Here is a 15411-nt window from a genome sequence, read left to right as displayed (position 1 = left end):
GGAAGGAAATTTATGTTGATGTTTTGAAGCAACATCTCAAGACATCAGCCATTAAAGCTCGGTCGCAAATGGGTCTTCCAAATGGACAATGACCCTAAGCATACATCCAATGTTGTGGAAAAATGGCTTAAGGACAACAAAGTCAAGGTATTTGAGTAGCCACTACAAAGCCCTGACCTCAATCCGATAGGAAAGACCAGTTCTGTCTGGAAGAAGTGTATGTAAGCATTTTACCCACTGGAAATGTGATGAAAGAAATAAAAGCTGAAATAAATAATTCTCTCTACTATTATTCTGATATTTCACATTCTTTAAATAAAGTAGTGATCCTAACTGTCCTAAGACAGGCAATGTTTTAAATGACAGGAATGAGTTAAAATATATTTGGCTAAGGTGTATGTAAACTTCTGACTTCAACTGTATGTATTGTGTATTTCTCTACAGGGTTAAAGAAACTAATTGAGCCATTTGCATTTCCTGTCTTTTTCAAGATGGTGTTTCGCAAGTTTATTTCTCCATGTCATCGATGTATCCATCTCTCTGAGTGTAATGCCTGGGCCAAATTGGAATGCCTGGCCAGTCTCAGAGAAGTAGTGCTCGAAGACTTAATGCATGAAACTCAAAATGCTTCACTCTAATATTACTTTCTTTAAGAAAGCTGGCATCGTTCCGCACCCCTCCAGTTATCCAACCTTTGCAGCACCTGAAGGACTGCACAAGCAAGGGAAGAGAGGGCAGGGTAAAGAGCGCTGGAAGTTGGAGGATAAATTGCCACTGGCCCAAGTCTCGAGTCTCTCTTCCTCCCCCTCTAATGTGGCTTCACCTGTTTAGTTCCCCCGTGATGATGCAGAAAATGCTGATAGTGAGCGTACCGATCTGCAATGTATAGATCTGCTTTTACAGCCGCTACTTCCAATTTGCCAAGAAAGACGAAGGACTCTGGCCCATTCTGGACTTGAGGCACTCGAATCGGAAACTCTGTCATGTATATCCTTTCGTAGAATTTGTGTTGGTTGACCTGAAATAGGCATTCAAGGTCCTTCCCTTTGGCCTGTCCCTAGCTCCTTGCACATTTACCAAATGTGTACAGGGTGGCCCAAATAAAAAGGGGCCACTATGTTTGATTGCTCACATCTTAAAAATGTATAAAAGGCATTTGTATGATTTTTAGCATAAGTCTACTGCTTTTTGTAAACAAAATAAGATAACTGTAACATCATCTTTAGCAACAACTTGCTTCAAATATATAAATTATTTGGTTAAAAAAAAAAAAAAAAAAAACGGGCCACATGGCAATAGAGAAGCACCTGAGTTTGCTGCCATTGAAAAATTAGCTAAATTATTTACTTATTTATTTGAAACAAGTTGTTGCTCATGATGACATAATTTTGTTGTTTACAAAAAGTCGTAGAAGTACACCAAAAATCATGCAAATGCCTTAATGCATTTTTAAGATATAAGCAATTATACGGAGTGGCTCAGTTTTTTGGGGGGCCTCCCTGATGTAGAATTGGCTCCGCTGAGGCTGAGCGGTGTCCACGTATTGAACTACCTTGAAGATTGGCTAATGTTAGCTCATTCGGAGGAGTTAGCATAAAAGCATAGGATAGGTTGCTTTCGCACCTGGCGCATCTGGGCTGAAGGTCAACTGGGTGAAAAATATATTAGTACCCAGTCGGCAAGTTTCCTTCTTGGTGGTGCGTAACTTGAATTTGTGAATATGATGGCTCGCCTTTCTGGCACATGTATTCAGTCTACTCTTCAGTGCTTAAAGAAGTTCAAGTAAGGGGTGACGCTGCCACTGCAAGCATTTTGCCGTTTGCTTGGATTGTTGGCTACTGCAGCCATTCTCACCCCTCTGCAGATATGAGACCTCTCTAGTGCTGGGTCAACTCGAGATTTCTTCATCACATATGGTGATGCACACTCAAATTTCCTCAATTATGTGCCACTGTTACGATGCAAGTATGTTTATGTTTTTTTTTTCTTTCTAATTCTGTTATCTGAGTTAATGTGTGTGTTTCCGTCGCAGCATGATAGTAATGACTCTTTACTGATAAAATTGAAATAATCAGAAATAAAATTGGAACTAAGCAATCAAATGTCACAGCACCTCAAAAAAGTGTCTTGCCTGAGCAAATTAAATCCATCACTGTCATAGATCATGAAGAGTTAAAAAGCCACAACATGTATGTTAGATCCAGTACCAACTAAGCTCTTAAAAGAGGCATTCCCTGTAACCTCAGAACCTATTCTTAATATTATTAACTCCTTGCTAACTTTAGGACATGTCCCAAGAAATATTAAAATGGCAGCTATCAAACCGCTTAATAAGAAGCCACAGTACAGACACTGCACTTATCAGAGTTACAAATGACTTGCTCTTATCTTCTGATCACAGCTGAATTTCTCTTCTAGTGTTTTAAATCTCAGAGCTGCCTTCGACACTATAGATCACAACATTCTCTTGAATAGGCTGGAGAATTATGTTGGCGTTATTAGACTTGCATTAGCATGGTTTAGGTCCAATTTATCAGATTGCTACCACTTTGTAAGTGTAACAAGGAATTGTCAAATCAAACAAAAGTTAAGTATGGAGTGCCACAGGGATCAGTTTTAGGGCCTCTACTTTTCTACTTATATATGCTTTCCCTGTGAGATATTATCAGGAATCATGAAATAAGTTGTTATGCCGACGATCCCTATCTTTATATTTCTTCTAAACCAAACGAAAATTCACACTTCTCCAAATTAGCAGAGTGTATCAATTAAATCAGCCAACTAACAAAGGACAATACTGAACTTCTACAGTTAATCCAGGATGGACTTCAAAGACATTAGTCATTAATCTTACAGTTCATTAAAAAAATAAAATAATAATAATTTTTAAACACTGGACCAAAACACTTACTTAATTTACAAATTTTAAACCATGACTTGCACTGCACACATATAATTAATATTGGCATTATATTCATGATGTTAGCCAGAGGGGAACTAGCCCCCACAGTGAGTCTGGTTTCTCCCGAGGTTATTTTTCTCCATTAACCAACAACTTATGGAGTTTTGTGTTTCTCGCCACAGTAGCCTTCAGCTTGCTACATTCAATTATTATTTAATTTGTATACACAATTTTCAATCATATTTAACCAAACTGCACAATGATCACTCTAAGACTTCATAGATATTACAGTAAAAAAAAATAAATACATGATTTAATCAAAATCACATAGTTTCAAAGCTGCTTTGAAACTATGTGTCTTCTGAAAAGCGCTATAAAAATTTTAATGACTTGACTTTCTTTTGTTACTTGACTTTCTAAGGCTACTTATACTTAGGCTATGTCTTTATTATTATTATTACTATTTACCTAAATAATTCAAAACATGAAGCAATGTTTACTTAAATGAGAAACACTAAGGCACCATGCTTAGGTTTTAATTTAATATGTACATTAATAAATGGTATTGAAATGCCAAATATTAAGAATTTGTAAATTACCCAAGTATTGGTACCAAATTATATACTGTATATCTAGCAGCCAGACACTCTTGGCTTACACCAAGAGTGTGCTTACACCAACCAATCATCGAGTCTATTTAAAATGCAGATGCCCTGGAGCCTCAGATGGGCCAGAGCCGCATCCATGCATTTTGTGAATGTCCACTGTGCCAGAGAAAGGATGGATGCAAATTTGGTACCCTTTGACCCCAAAAGCAAATCTGAGAAAGTGCCTGTGCTATACAAATATATATAGCACTCGCGCCAGGTGTGCCTCATCATCTACTGGCCAAACTGGGCTCATAAAGTTGCATCTCTCCTCTCTCCAGCCAAATCCCTTGTGAGCCTGGCTGAAGAACGGCCCTAAGAGGCAGGGCAACGATGACGAGAGAGAGGGCCGGATCATTCGCCAGAGCAATGGGTGTGGCGTCAAGTCTCAGAGAGGAGTATATTGGAAATAATAATAAATATAAAATGTTCATAAAAGGGGAATAAAGTGTCCATGGGGGAACTAATGTCCAAAACAAAGTGAATTCTGGCATCCTCGTGGTGAGGGAGGCTTTATGAATGATGGGGAGTGACCAAAGGAATGGTCCAGGATGTCGGTGGGGTTTGGCAGCTGCACGTTCCCCTTCATGGTCCGTGGTGCAGTGGCTTCTCTGCCGGTCTGTCTTCCCAAGGGCTGCAGCAAGTGCGAGGGGAAGGCGGCCTGGCATCCATTCCCATCTTACTCCCTGGCGACTCATTTAACCCGCGCCAGGGTTCTGAGGAAGCTGATTTGGCATCTAATTCGCCCGGTACCATCCCCGCTCTGCTCTTGGCACTGCAAAGGGTGCCAGTGTGTGCACACTAGGAGGCAGGATTCCCAAAGAGAGGCATGCTCTGCATTTTTATTGCAGCACTGATGAGGCTCGACTCACATCAGGTGTGCCTTATGATTCATTGCATCTCTCCTCTCTCCATCCCACTCCCTTTGTGAGCCTGGCTAAAGAATGGCCCTAAGAGGCGAGGAGATGATGATGAGAGGGAGGGGCGGGTTGTTCACCACAGCTGTGTTAACTCCTTTTCCTCTGAAGTATTGTTTCACTGTGTAACAGAATTTGCCGGTAAAAGGTAGGAATATGCAAAACAACCTCTTTAAAACTACCAATCGACCAGTCGGTGCATTGTCAGAACTTGATTAGTCAGTGTTAAGGAACCCATGTATAATTAAGCTACATTATGTAATTGTTGTCCAAACAGACATGCTTCATAGGGATCTACAGTATAGATGCTACCCTCCAACCCTCTATGGTACCGTGTTGCCTCCAGGCAACACAGCCTATTTGAGTTGTTTTTTAATAAAATGAGACACCCATTTAATTGGGCAATGTTATATTAGGGAGGAGAACTGAAATACTAACAAATGAAAATGCAAAAAAAAGTGGTCACAAGACCCACAGTATTTTGTTTCCTCTTTCAGCACAGTCACATAGCTCCATATTTTCTCCATTGAAAAGTGCATTTTTCACAAATTTTTGTCCAGATAATCGCCTTCAAAACATCACCTTCACCTTCATTGGTAAGTAAAGAAGTATTTTCAAAAACTTTACATTAAATATCATCAAATGTATCATAGGACATTACAAAAAATGCATGTTGCCTTGAGGCAACATTGTACCGTAATGGAATCGCATAAGGCCATACTGGGCATACTAGGATGGCTGGGTCTCCAATGACAAGCTGTACAAGGTGCACCCACTGCTGACATCCCTCTTGGAGAAGTTCCAAGCCCAATTGATGGAAATCTTTGTGAATGAAAAAACTGTCCCATTCAAGGGGGAAAAACCCCACGAAACAGTACAATCCCACAGCAAAGGGATGGGAGGGGTTGATCTACTAGACTCTCTCATCGCCTTCTACAGAACAAAGATTCGATCCATAAAGTGGTATCACTGAGTGGTCTTCCACATGTTTGATCTGGCTGTTGTTGAGGCCTGGCTCCTCTACCGGAGAGACAGCAGTGACTGTGACATCGCCCCCAAAGGGTGTGTGCAGCCTTACAAAATTCAAAGCTGAAGTTGCAGCATGTCTCTGTATGGAGAGGAAGGCCTTGAAGAGAAGGGGGAGACCATCACAGCACAGTGAGGAAGAACAGCCTGAAAAGCATCCAAAAACCCCTGTAGAACCACAACCATCAATGCTGGTTCGTTTTGATCAGACAAGGGTTATGCAAATACCCAGGATGTTCAGGCATTGTAAAAGTGCAGTGCTCAAAATGTGATACCTATCTGTGTTTTTCTGTTGAGAGGAATTGCTTCATCAACTTTCACAATCAGTGAGGTGCATTTGTGAGGAAGGACATTTTGTGTGTATGCGCATGCTTGTAAGGATAAGGTGCATATTAGGATAAGCTTATGGTGATTTTTTTTTTTTTTATTGTTTTATCTTGAAACAACACTGATTGTAATGTTTTGAAATGATAAATTGATGATATGATGGTTTGGTAATACTTGTGTTCCACGTTGCCTGAGAGCAACAGCTTGATATGAAATACATCGAATACATTTCAAAATAATGAAAATGTTTATTGATATTGTTATGGTGTCTAATTTTAAGCAGGAAAAGCATCACAAATATTTTTTTCTTCATTGATATCATATTGCATGAAAACAAAAAAAGAATAGAATGAAAGCATTTAAGTTCAAGCAAAGCGAAGAAAAAGAAATCGCTAATGAAGTAGACTGGCGCAGTTAACGTACAGGATGAGTGTAAACACTCGGCATATTGTATCTCTCATGTCATGCTTTTAGTTGAGAAAATCAAGCTCAGTGAACTACACTCGTTTATACACACCAGTTTAAATTATGAAATGTCCCTTACCTCAGCTAGCAAAGTCTTTCTTGGATGCCATATTTGTTGCATGCTATGGGGACGCTGCTTTCTGACGAGCTGCACATATACGAGAGTAAAGTGTACACTTTTGTGTTCAGGATTTAACATGCATCTCATTGTATATATGGCCAGCAAAGCAAAACTTTGCGAAATTCAAATAGTATTTTTACTATTCGCCTAATTATTGCAGAACGAATATTCGACTACTCCTGCACATCCCTAGTTCACAGCATCCAACATTTTGGACAATTTATAAGAGCTCAGACAGAATCTGCAGAATGACTCCTGACAAATACTCTATACAACACCTCACAAACAATCCTATGGATTATGAATAACAGAAACATTATCCACAGCAGAGGATTTAATGTCAGACAGTGAATTAAAGCGACTTAAAGTAAAGTATTAAAAAGGCAAAATTTATCAGAGACAAAACCTGTTCTTGTGGGACTATATTTTTCTATCAATAACTGTAATAGTTAGAGTTGGGGTACTCGAGTTCGGACAGTCCAATTTTAATGGACTTGGACTTGTCACGGACTCGGATGCATTTTTACTCTGACTTAACTTGGACTCGAGCCTTTGGAACTCTGGATTTTTTACGAGTACATGGCATTTCATTTGTGATGCAATGAACAAAATAAATAAGAATAACAAAACAGAAATAAATGGACACTGTCTACAAGCAGTTGTAGCACCCCCTGATGTTGTAGAAGTAGCCAGAGTTTGTTTCACCGTGTTGAGCAAACACACCTGCAGAGCGGCACACTCAGTCAACCAATACGCTTGAATGTTACTATGGAGACTCCTGTATAACATTGATTACCGAGGTGGCTGGCATGACGAACACATAAAGACAGTTATGTAGCCAATGAACTAGAAACTAAAAGGCAGTTTCACACGGCACGGAACCTGACAACTGGTAAAATCGCACGCAGCATTTGTGAAACCAAGACAGCGCTTGCGTCGTGGATTCATCATGGTTAAGAACTTCATTGAGTCAAGTCACCCACATCATGTCTCACACATTTTACTAAAACAACATATCAAGTTGGGCTAATAAGTCTTTTTAGGCATAATATATCCACACCTGTAGGCAACTGTAGTCACTTGTGGTCCACGCAGTGTTGTCAACTTAAACTGGCCCTTCATGAATTAACTGTAACTTTTTTAATAGTCGTGAAAAAGAAATGGTTATTGCTAAAGCAGACTGCAACGCTGAAAAACAGATAAACAGCACCTGTTTAATGTTTTTCTATATTAAAAGCACTGATGAACTGCTTAAAATATGTTCTTTTACAATTTTTTTCCACAACGAAATCTGAAGTTATTTTGGGCAGCGAAATGTTTTGTTTATAATTTAATTATAGATTAGGTGACCAGACGTTCTGGTTTATTACACAGCACAGTCCCGGTTTTTGGTAGCGTCACTGATTTTTTTTATTCTTCAATTAAATCTCATTGTCTTTCTAGCTATTGTGTCTGGCATAGTTTGCAGAGAAGAAAATTAATTTTGTTGCATCGCACATTGATTTGACGATACATTAATTCTAGTCTTCATCAGATCAGCTGAAATGTATCTGGTTACCATGGCAATGACATCATACGCTCTACGTTGTCCTGTCAGTCAGCACAATTGCCCAAAATAACGCAAAAATCTGTTTTCAACAACCAGCTGATATAAGCCTATCCATGTATTCGCGCAACATGTGAAAATGTAAGCGGGGTGTTTTCTGAATGTTCCTTTTCCCTGCATGCTGTTTTTACAAAAATCAAATCTCTTTGTTTTGTTTTGTTATCCAATCACAAAACTTTACCCCAGTTTTAGCACTATCCACTTTTGATCAGATTATCCCAAAACACATCTTACTATCAGGTATAAATAGGGTCTGAGATACTCAAATCACACATCAACAGTCATTAATGAAGACTCAAGAATGGACACAAACCTATTTGTTCCTGAATTTCTTCATCTTTCACTCTGTGTGGTTCTGGATAACCTATGTCATCTCTCTCCTCTTTAATAAAATCCATCTTTGCAGTAATATGTCTGAAATTGTTGACACACTTGAAGTTTGTCCTGCTCTTCTGGAAACTCTTCTTCAATTCAAAGATGACAGGAATATTCAGAGCATTTATTGCTGAATTGATTTGGGATTCACAATCACTGTGTGGTAGTGATGACCAGACCTGCCAACATTCAAAATAAATGTCAGAATTTAAACATTTCTATATTTTATCTATATGTTACCTTTAAGCTCTCTTCTTTACATTTTACATGTCTGTATTCATACTCACATTAACTGCTCCCGCATTATCACATGTTAAAGAAATTACAAATAGCAAATAAATGTAACCATTAAAAAGAAAGAAATATATAGAAAAATAAAGGAACACAAGAAAAGAATTGGCAACTTCCTCCATTTTCATGGGTGTCTGTCAATCAAACTTGTGGTGTAAAAGCATCTGAATCATTTGTCATTAACTAAGAACCATCTCCTCTGTAATATTGTCAAAATCATTTCAAATAATGGTTTGCATCTGTTTGTTAAATTGCCACGATAACTGATAAAAAATAAACATCCAGTAGTTTGGAGATTACAGCAACATACAGTTATTTCTAGATCTGCACAATTAATCGAACTGAAACAAAATCATTATACAGATTTTAACAATTATTAAACCGATAAATGATGCGAGTAAACGAAATAAATATCAGTAATCAGTAAATATCATGTCCAGAAAGTGGGTACAATTATCTGCGAATTGGTCTGTGAATGATTTCAAGCTAATATATTTGTAAACGTATAGTGATGACTTTATGTTTTTTATTTATGCGCTTTACTCAAACACAAACCTGCACCATAAACACCAATGAACCGCGGCGCAGCCTTCTGACGTCACAACAACAACACACACACACACACACACACACACACACACACACACACACACACACACACACACACACACACACACACACACACACACACACACACACACACACACACACGCACACCGAAGAATCAAAATAAAAGTCCTTAAACCTATTTCTTAAATTACTAAACTGAACAATAAAACAATGTACAAAATATTAGAGTCGGATTTAGGAGAGATAAAATATTACTTTAAATGAATATATTTACAATTTATTCAATATTTAAACATATTTTTAAGACCTGGACTTAATATAAAATTGAATAAAATTCAATAAAATTGAAATATTTCAAAATATTTTATGATGAAGAAGTAATGTGTTATAAAGTGTTTTTTTTTTTCTTTATAAATGCTCAACTTTCTCAGTGTCTCAATTTCATCGTGCAATTTTATGCAAAACAGAAATACAGCTTTCAAGTTGCTGTCTTCTCAGCAGAGAAGAGACTTTTCAATAGAAAGGGACTTTAATCGTTACTTTTACGTCGTTACGTTGCAGTATGAATACACTATCCAAAGGCTGCTCACTGAACTGTACTCTCATTTACCTTTTACATATAGATTCTATATGCTACCTACTGGCTACTTTATATACATAAACACAACATATTCAAAAATGTTGTTGTTGTGATTGTTGCCCAAATTAAATAAATAATTACCATTACCATAAAGGAACCATTACAACAGCTAACAAAACCAAATATGTATGCCATTTTTTCTTCTTCAAAGGAACAACAGTCAACTGTCCTGTAAAATATGGAATCATCTAATTTATAAGCTAACAAAATTGCGTTCCGCATTGAATCCATACGGGACACCGTTTGCCCCTTATTTTTGATGGCGGCGCGGTAGCACGCAGCGGCCACTCCGGATCCACAATGGTGCTATTTTTGTTAAAAAAGCCCGACACATGGACATCGGAGCAACCAGTGTTCGTGTCTACCATCGCCAGACACTACTCAAATATAAGACTCATGCAAAAACCAAGCTGCATGATGACCTGCAGGAGGCGCTACGCGTACTTGGCTTGCTGCGGAGACCAGGCCTCCAGCCCTCGGCGTCGCCTGATGCCGGTGGCCGGGGGAGAGGACGTCGTAAGCGGTGTGCGAAAGCGGAAGCGGAAAGAGGGCGGGGTCCATGCTAGGCTAAAAACAAACCCTAGCCGGCCGGCTCTCCCGTCTATCCTGCTCTCAAATGTTTGCTCCCTGGACAATAAACTGGACTATATCCGACTCCAGCAGGCTACGCAGCGTGAGTTTAGAGACTGCTGCGTCTTTGTTTTCACGGAGACGTGGCTCAGCGACAGAGTTCTGGATGCCGCCATTCAGCTAGACGGGCTCGCCTCGTTTCGTGCCGACAGAAATACAGCTCTCTGCGGTAAGACTCGCGGTGGTGGCTTGTGTGTTTACATCAACACAGAATGGTGCAAGAACTCTATGCTAGTCTCTAGTTACTGTTCATCGCTGTTGGAGCTTGTGACTGTTAGATGCAGACCTTTTTATCTACCACGGGAATTCACCACTGTTTGCATAACCGGAGTTTACATTCCCCAGCGCTAACGCTAAGGAAGCGCTCTGTGAACTGTATGGGGCTATGAGCGAACTGCAGAACGCTCACCCCGACGGACTGTTTATTGTCGCCGGAGATTTCAACCATGCAAATCTCAAGACAGTGCTCCCTAAATTCCATCAGTATGTGGACTTTGCAACGAGAGGGTGAACGCGCTTGATCTTGTTTACACAAACATCCCAGGCGCGTACCGGGCGGAGCCCCGCCCCCACCTCGGCTACTCAGACCACATCTCTGTTATGTTAATTCCAGCATACAGACCGCTCGTCAGACGCACAAAACCGCTTCAGAAGCAGGTGAAAACCTGGCTGGCAGGAGCCATCTCTGCTCTTCAGGACTGTTTTGAGTGTACTGACTGGCACATGTTCAGGGAGGCTGCAACATATGGCTATTCTATCAACTTGGAGGAATACACAGCATCAGTGACCAGCTACATCAGCAAGTGCATTGATGATGTCACTTTCTCCAAGACCATCACCACACGCTCCAACCAGAAGCCGTGGATGACTGCGGAGGTGCGCACGCTGCTGAGGTCCCGAGACTCCGCCTTCAGAGCAGGCGATAAGGCAGCCCTAAGACCAGCTAGGGCCAAACTGTCACGGGCAATCAGAGAGGCAAAGCGCGCACACGCCCAGAGAATCCACAGTCACTTCCAGGACAGCGGTGACACGCGGCGCATGTGGCAGGGCATCCAGGCCATCACCAACTACAGGACAACATCAGTTGCCTGTGACAAAGATGCCTCCCTTCCAGATGCGCTGAACGACTTCTACGCTCGGTTTGAAGTGCAGAACGACGTGATGGCGAGGAAGTCCACCCCTCCTCCCAACGACCAGGTGCTCTGTCTTACCCCGGCAGATGTGAGGAAAACTCTACGTAGAGTCAACCCACGGAAGGCTGCTGGACCAGACAACATTCCTGGCAGAGTGCTCAGAGGATGTGCAGACCAGCTAGCAGATGTTCTTACCGACATCTTCAACATCTCTCTGAGCAGCGCCGTTGTTCCAACGTGCTTCAAGGCCACCACCATCATCCCCATGCCAAAGAAGTCTTCAGTGTCCTGCCTCAACGACTACCGTCCCGTCGCACTTACACCCATCATCATGAAGTGCTTCGAGAGGCTCGTCATGAGGCAGATTAAGACCCAGCTGCCCCCCTCACTAGACCCACTGCAGTTTACGTATCGTTCAAACCGTTCAACGGACGATGCCATCACCACAACCCTCCATCTGGCCCTCACCCACCTAGACAATAAGGACTCATACGTTCGAATGCTGTTCATAGATTTCAGCTCCGCATTCAACACAATCATTCCCCAGCACCTGATTGGAAAGCTGAACCTGCTGGGCCTGGACACCTCCCTCTGCAACTGGATCCTGGACTTCCTGACTGGGAGACCTCAGTCAGTCCGGATCGGGAACAGCATCTCCACCACCACCACACTGAGCACGGGGGCCCCCAGGGCTGTGTGCTCAGTCCACTGCTGTTCACTCTGCTGACTCACGACTGTGCAGCAATGCACAGCTCGAATCACATCATCAAGTTCGCCGATGACACGACCGTGGTGGGTCTCATCAGCAAGAACAACGAGTCAGCATACAGAGAGGAGGTGCAGCGGCTGACGAACTGGTGTAGAGCCAACAACCTGTCCCTGAATGTCGACAAAACAAAAGAGATGGTTGTTGACTTTAGGAGAGCACAAGGTGAACACACTCCGCTGAACATCGACGGCTCCTCTGTGGAGATCGTCAAGAGCACCAAATTCCTTGGTGTTCACCTGGCGGAGAACCTCACCTGGTCCCTCAACACCAGCTCTATCACCAAGAAAGCCCAGCAGCGTCTCTACTTTCTTCGAAGGCTGAGGAAAGCACATCTCCCAACCCCCATCCTCACTACATTCTATAGAGGGACTATTGAGAGCATCCTGAGCAGCTGCATCACTGCCTGGTTTGGGACTTGCACCGTTTCGGACCGCAAAGCCCTGCAGAGGATAGTGAGGACAGCTGAGAAGATCATTGGGGTCTCTCTTCCCTCCATCAAAGACATTTACAAAAAACACTGTATCCATAAAGCAACCAGCATTGTGGACGACCCCACACACCCCTCACACAAACTCTTTACCCTCCTCCCGTCTGGCAAGAGGTACCGAAGCATTCGGGCCCTCACGGCCAGACTGTGTAACAGCTTCTTCCCCAAGCCATCAGACTTCTCAATACTCAGAGACTGGTTTGACACACACGTGTCCTGAGTTGCACTTTAATAACTGTCACTTTATAACTGTCTGCTACCTCAATAACTGCTATGTGCATAGAACATTATCTCATAGTATGTTATGTTTACATTTTTAGAAACTGTCATCTTTTTGCACTACTGAGTACTGGTCGGCGCTGCACTGTCTATTGTCCTGTTCATTGTCAGTAATTTGTTGTACTGTCCTGTACTTTTTGCACATGTTTGCACGTGCACTTTATATAGGTATATATAGGTAGTTTATATAGGTATTTTATTTCGTTGTGTAGTCTCATGTGGTCCTATGTTGGTCCTTTGTTGTTTTTATGTAGCACCATGGTCCTGGAGGAACGTTGTCTCGTTTTGCTGTGTACTGTACTAACTGTATATGGTTGAAACGACAATAAAAACCACTTGACTTGACTTGACTTGACTTTTGGCATCTCCCTCCAAAATTGCTGTGAACATTTCACACATCAAGAGAAATAAACCTAAGCTGTGTTAGATATCTGTTGCTGACAGAAACGAATTGAGTGATCAATTCAAGAGCATGAAAATTGTTTCCACCATTGTGATTCCAAAATCTATTCATGACATTAAATTGATGTGCATATGTCAGTGCTCGCTTTGGAAGAGGGAGAAGGGACTCAGAAAAATGATGAGGAAAACTGCAGCACTGTTTATACAAAAGTACAATCCATATGTATTTTAAAAAAAAAACACTTCATGTGATTTTCTTACATTTCCCTTGTGATAAACACTATATGTTAAATCACTGTGATCGAAAGAGTTAAGCTTTTTCTCTACCATAAAAATCCATTATAACACATGGTTGCCTAAAACATTACTAAGACTTGTACTAAGACAGTTGCCGTGAAAGGGCAAATTTATGTTTTACTGATAAATATTTTTAGCACATTAGTATTGTACTGTTTACAATCAGAGGAGCCCAATTTTAACTATAAATCACGTTTGTTGAGAGTTAAACACAAAAAAAGCTATTACGTGCAAGGACCAACATTGCACGTGATCTTGGGTGAAATTCTTGGCTGTGCTTAATTTGGAACATGCATTGGAATACAAATACGCACAAGCTCTACCTTCTTGAAGTGAAGAGTGCAAGCTCCATGCGTGGACTCAATGAAAATTTTAATTTTCCTTTGGTGAGAGGAAACTCTCTGACTCATGGCATGAGCATCCTTGCTCAATTTTGGAGGAGAGAGGACGTTAAGATGAGCATTTTTCTGCCATAAAAAAAAAAAGTAAAAAAAAAATGCAGTTCTTTGGTAGATTGCTTGTGACAGTGTTGACTTGAAGGAATTTCATGACCATAGGTTTACATGGTTTCCCATCCAGAATAGCAGACTATCCTAAGGTTTTCCCTAAGACAACAGGTGAGAAGTATTGTAAATTCCCTAGGATTTCCAGGAGAACCAATAAGTGAACCAAGCTTGGAATTTCCCATGTGGCAAAAGCTGAAACAAAGAAGCCACAAAGACAAAACTTTTACTCCTAAACTGGACGCCAACTGACACACATCCATGTTTGTTCACAGAGATGTTTATGTAAATTGCAGTTGTTGTATTAGCACAATAGTTCACACAAATTGAACTATTAAGGTATAAATTAATGCATGGGTAATATTTAATCTTTTGGTGTCATGTTTAGACTATACGCATTCAGAATAATGCCAAAAATATTTTGAAAGTGGTTTTAAAAAGAAGTAATGCATAGATAAATCGTTAAGCGCATTGTGGTCTTTAAAAGATGCAAATTCTTTCCACACAGAAAAGGGAGGTTGGACCACATTGTGTGCCCCCCTCTGATGTTAGCAGCCAATCATGAACCTGAAACAGGAAGGCACCAAACTGGCATCTCGTCATCATCAGGCAGGTATAAAGCATCCATACTTTCAGCCACACCTTTATTCTGGGTTTTCGGCCAGTGAGTCAGGTGGCAATAACAGAATATCCAACATTCTGAGTCTCCGCTTCACAGCGAGAGAGAGAATGACAGATCATGCAACATCCTTAGTCTCCATTCAAGAGAGACAGTAGAAGAGGTCAGGAAGCAGACAAACTGGTTAATCCGAACGTCTGCTAGCTGCCTTGAGACGTCACACAGGTCACATAAACTACAACACATAGAGACTGTATCACCTAGATATCTCATAGAGACTGTGTCTGTTCCCTCAACTACCAAACACAATACCCTCACTAAATAATTTAGAATTGTTTTTATTAAGGTCAAACTTGAACAAAACAAACAAATTAAAAATACACATCATATGAAAGTAGGGCTACT

General features: G+C 40.9%; 1 protein-coding gene across 1 annotated transcript in view; it reads right to left on the bottom strand.

The window, feature by feature from the left end:
- The window catches only part of LOC127644547 (gastrula zinc finger protein XlCGF57.1-like), a 35355-nt gene extending 26921 nt beyond the window's left edge, over positions 1-8434 (bottom strand). The window contains exon 1 of the mRNA XM_052127751.1: positions 8325-8434. The gene's annotated coding sequence lies outside the window, so the exon portion shown is untranslated. The remainder of the gene's footprint in view (positions 1-8324) is intronic.
- Positions 8435-15411: the final 6977 nt, after the last annotated feature.

Source organism: Xyrauchen texanus, chromosome 6 (assembly GCF_025860055.1).
Source record: "Xyrauchen texanus isolate HMW12.3.18 chromosome 6, RBS_HiC_50CHRs, whole genome shotgun sequence".
Taxonomy (NCBI): Eukaryota; Metazoa; Chordata; class Actinopteri; order Cypriniformes; family Catostomidae; genus Xyrauchen; species Xyrauchen texanus.
Note: the sequence above shows the minus strand (reverse complement) of the source record. Positions and strands in the feature narration are given on the sequence as shown.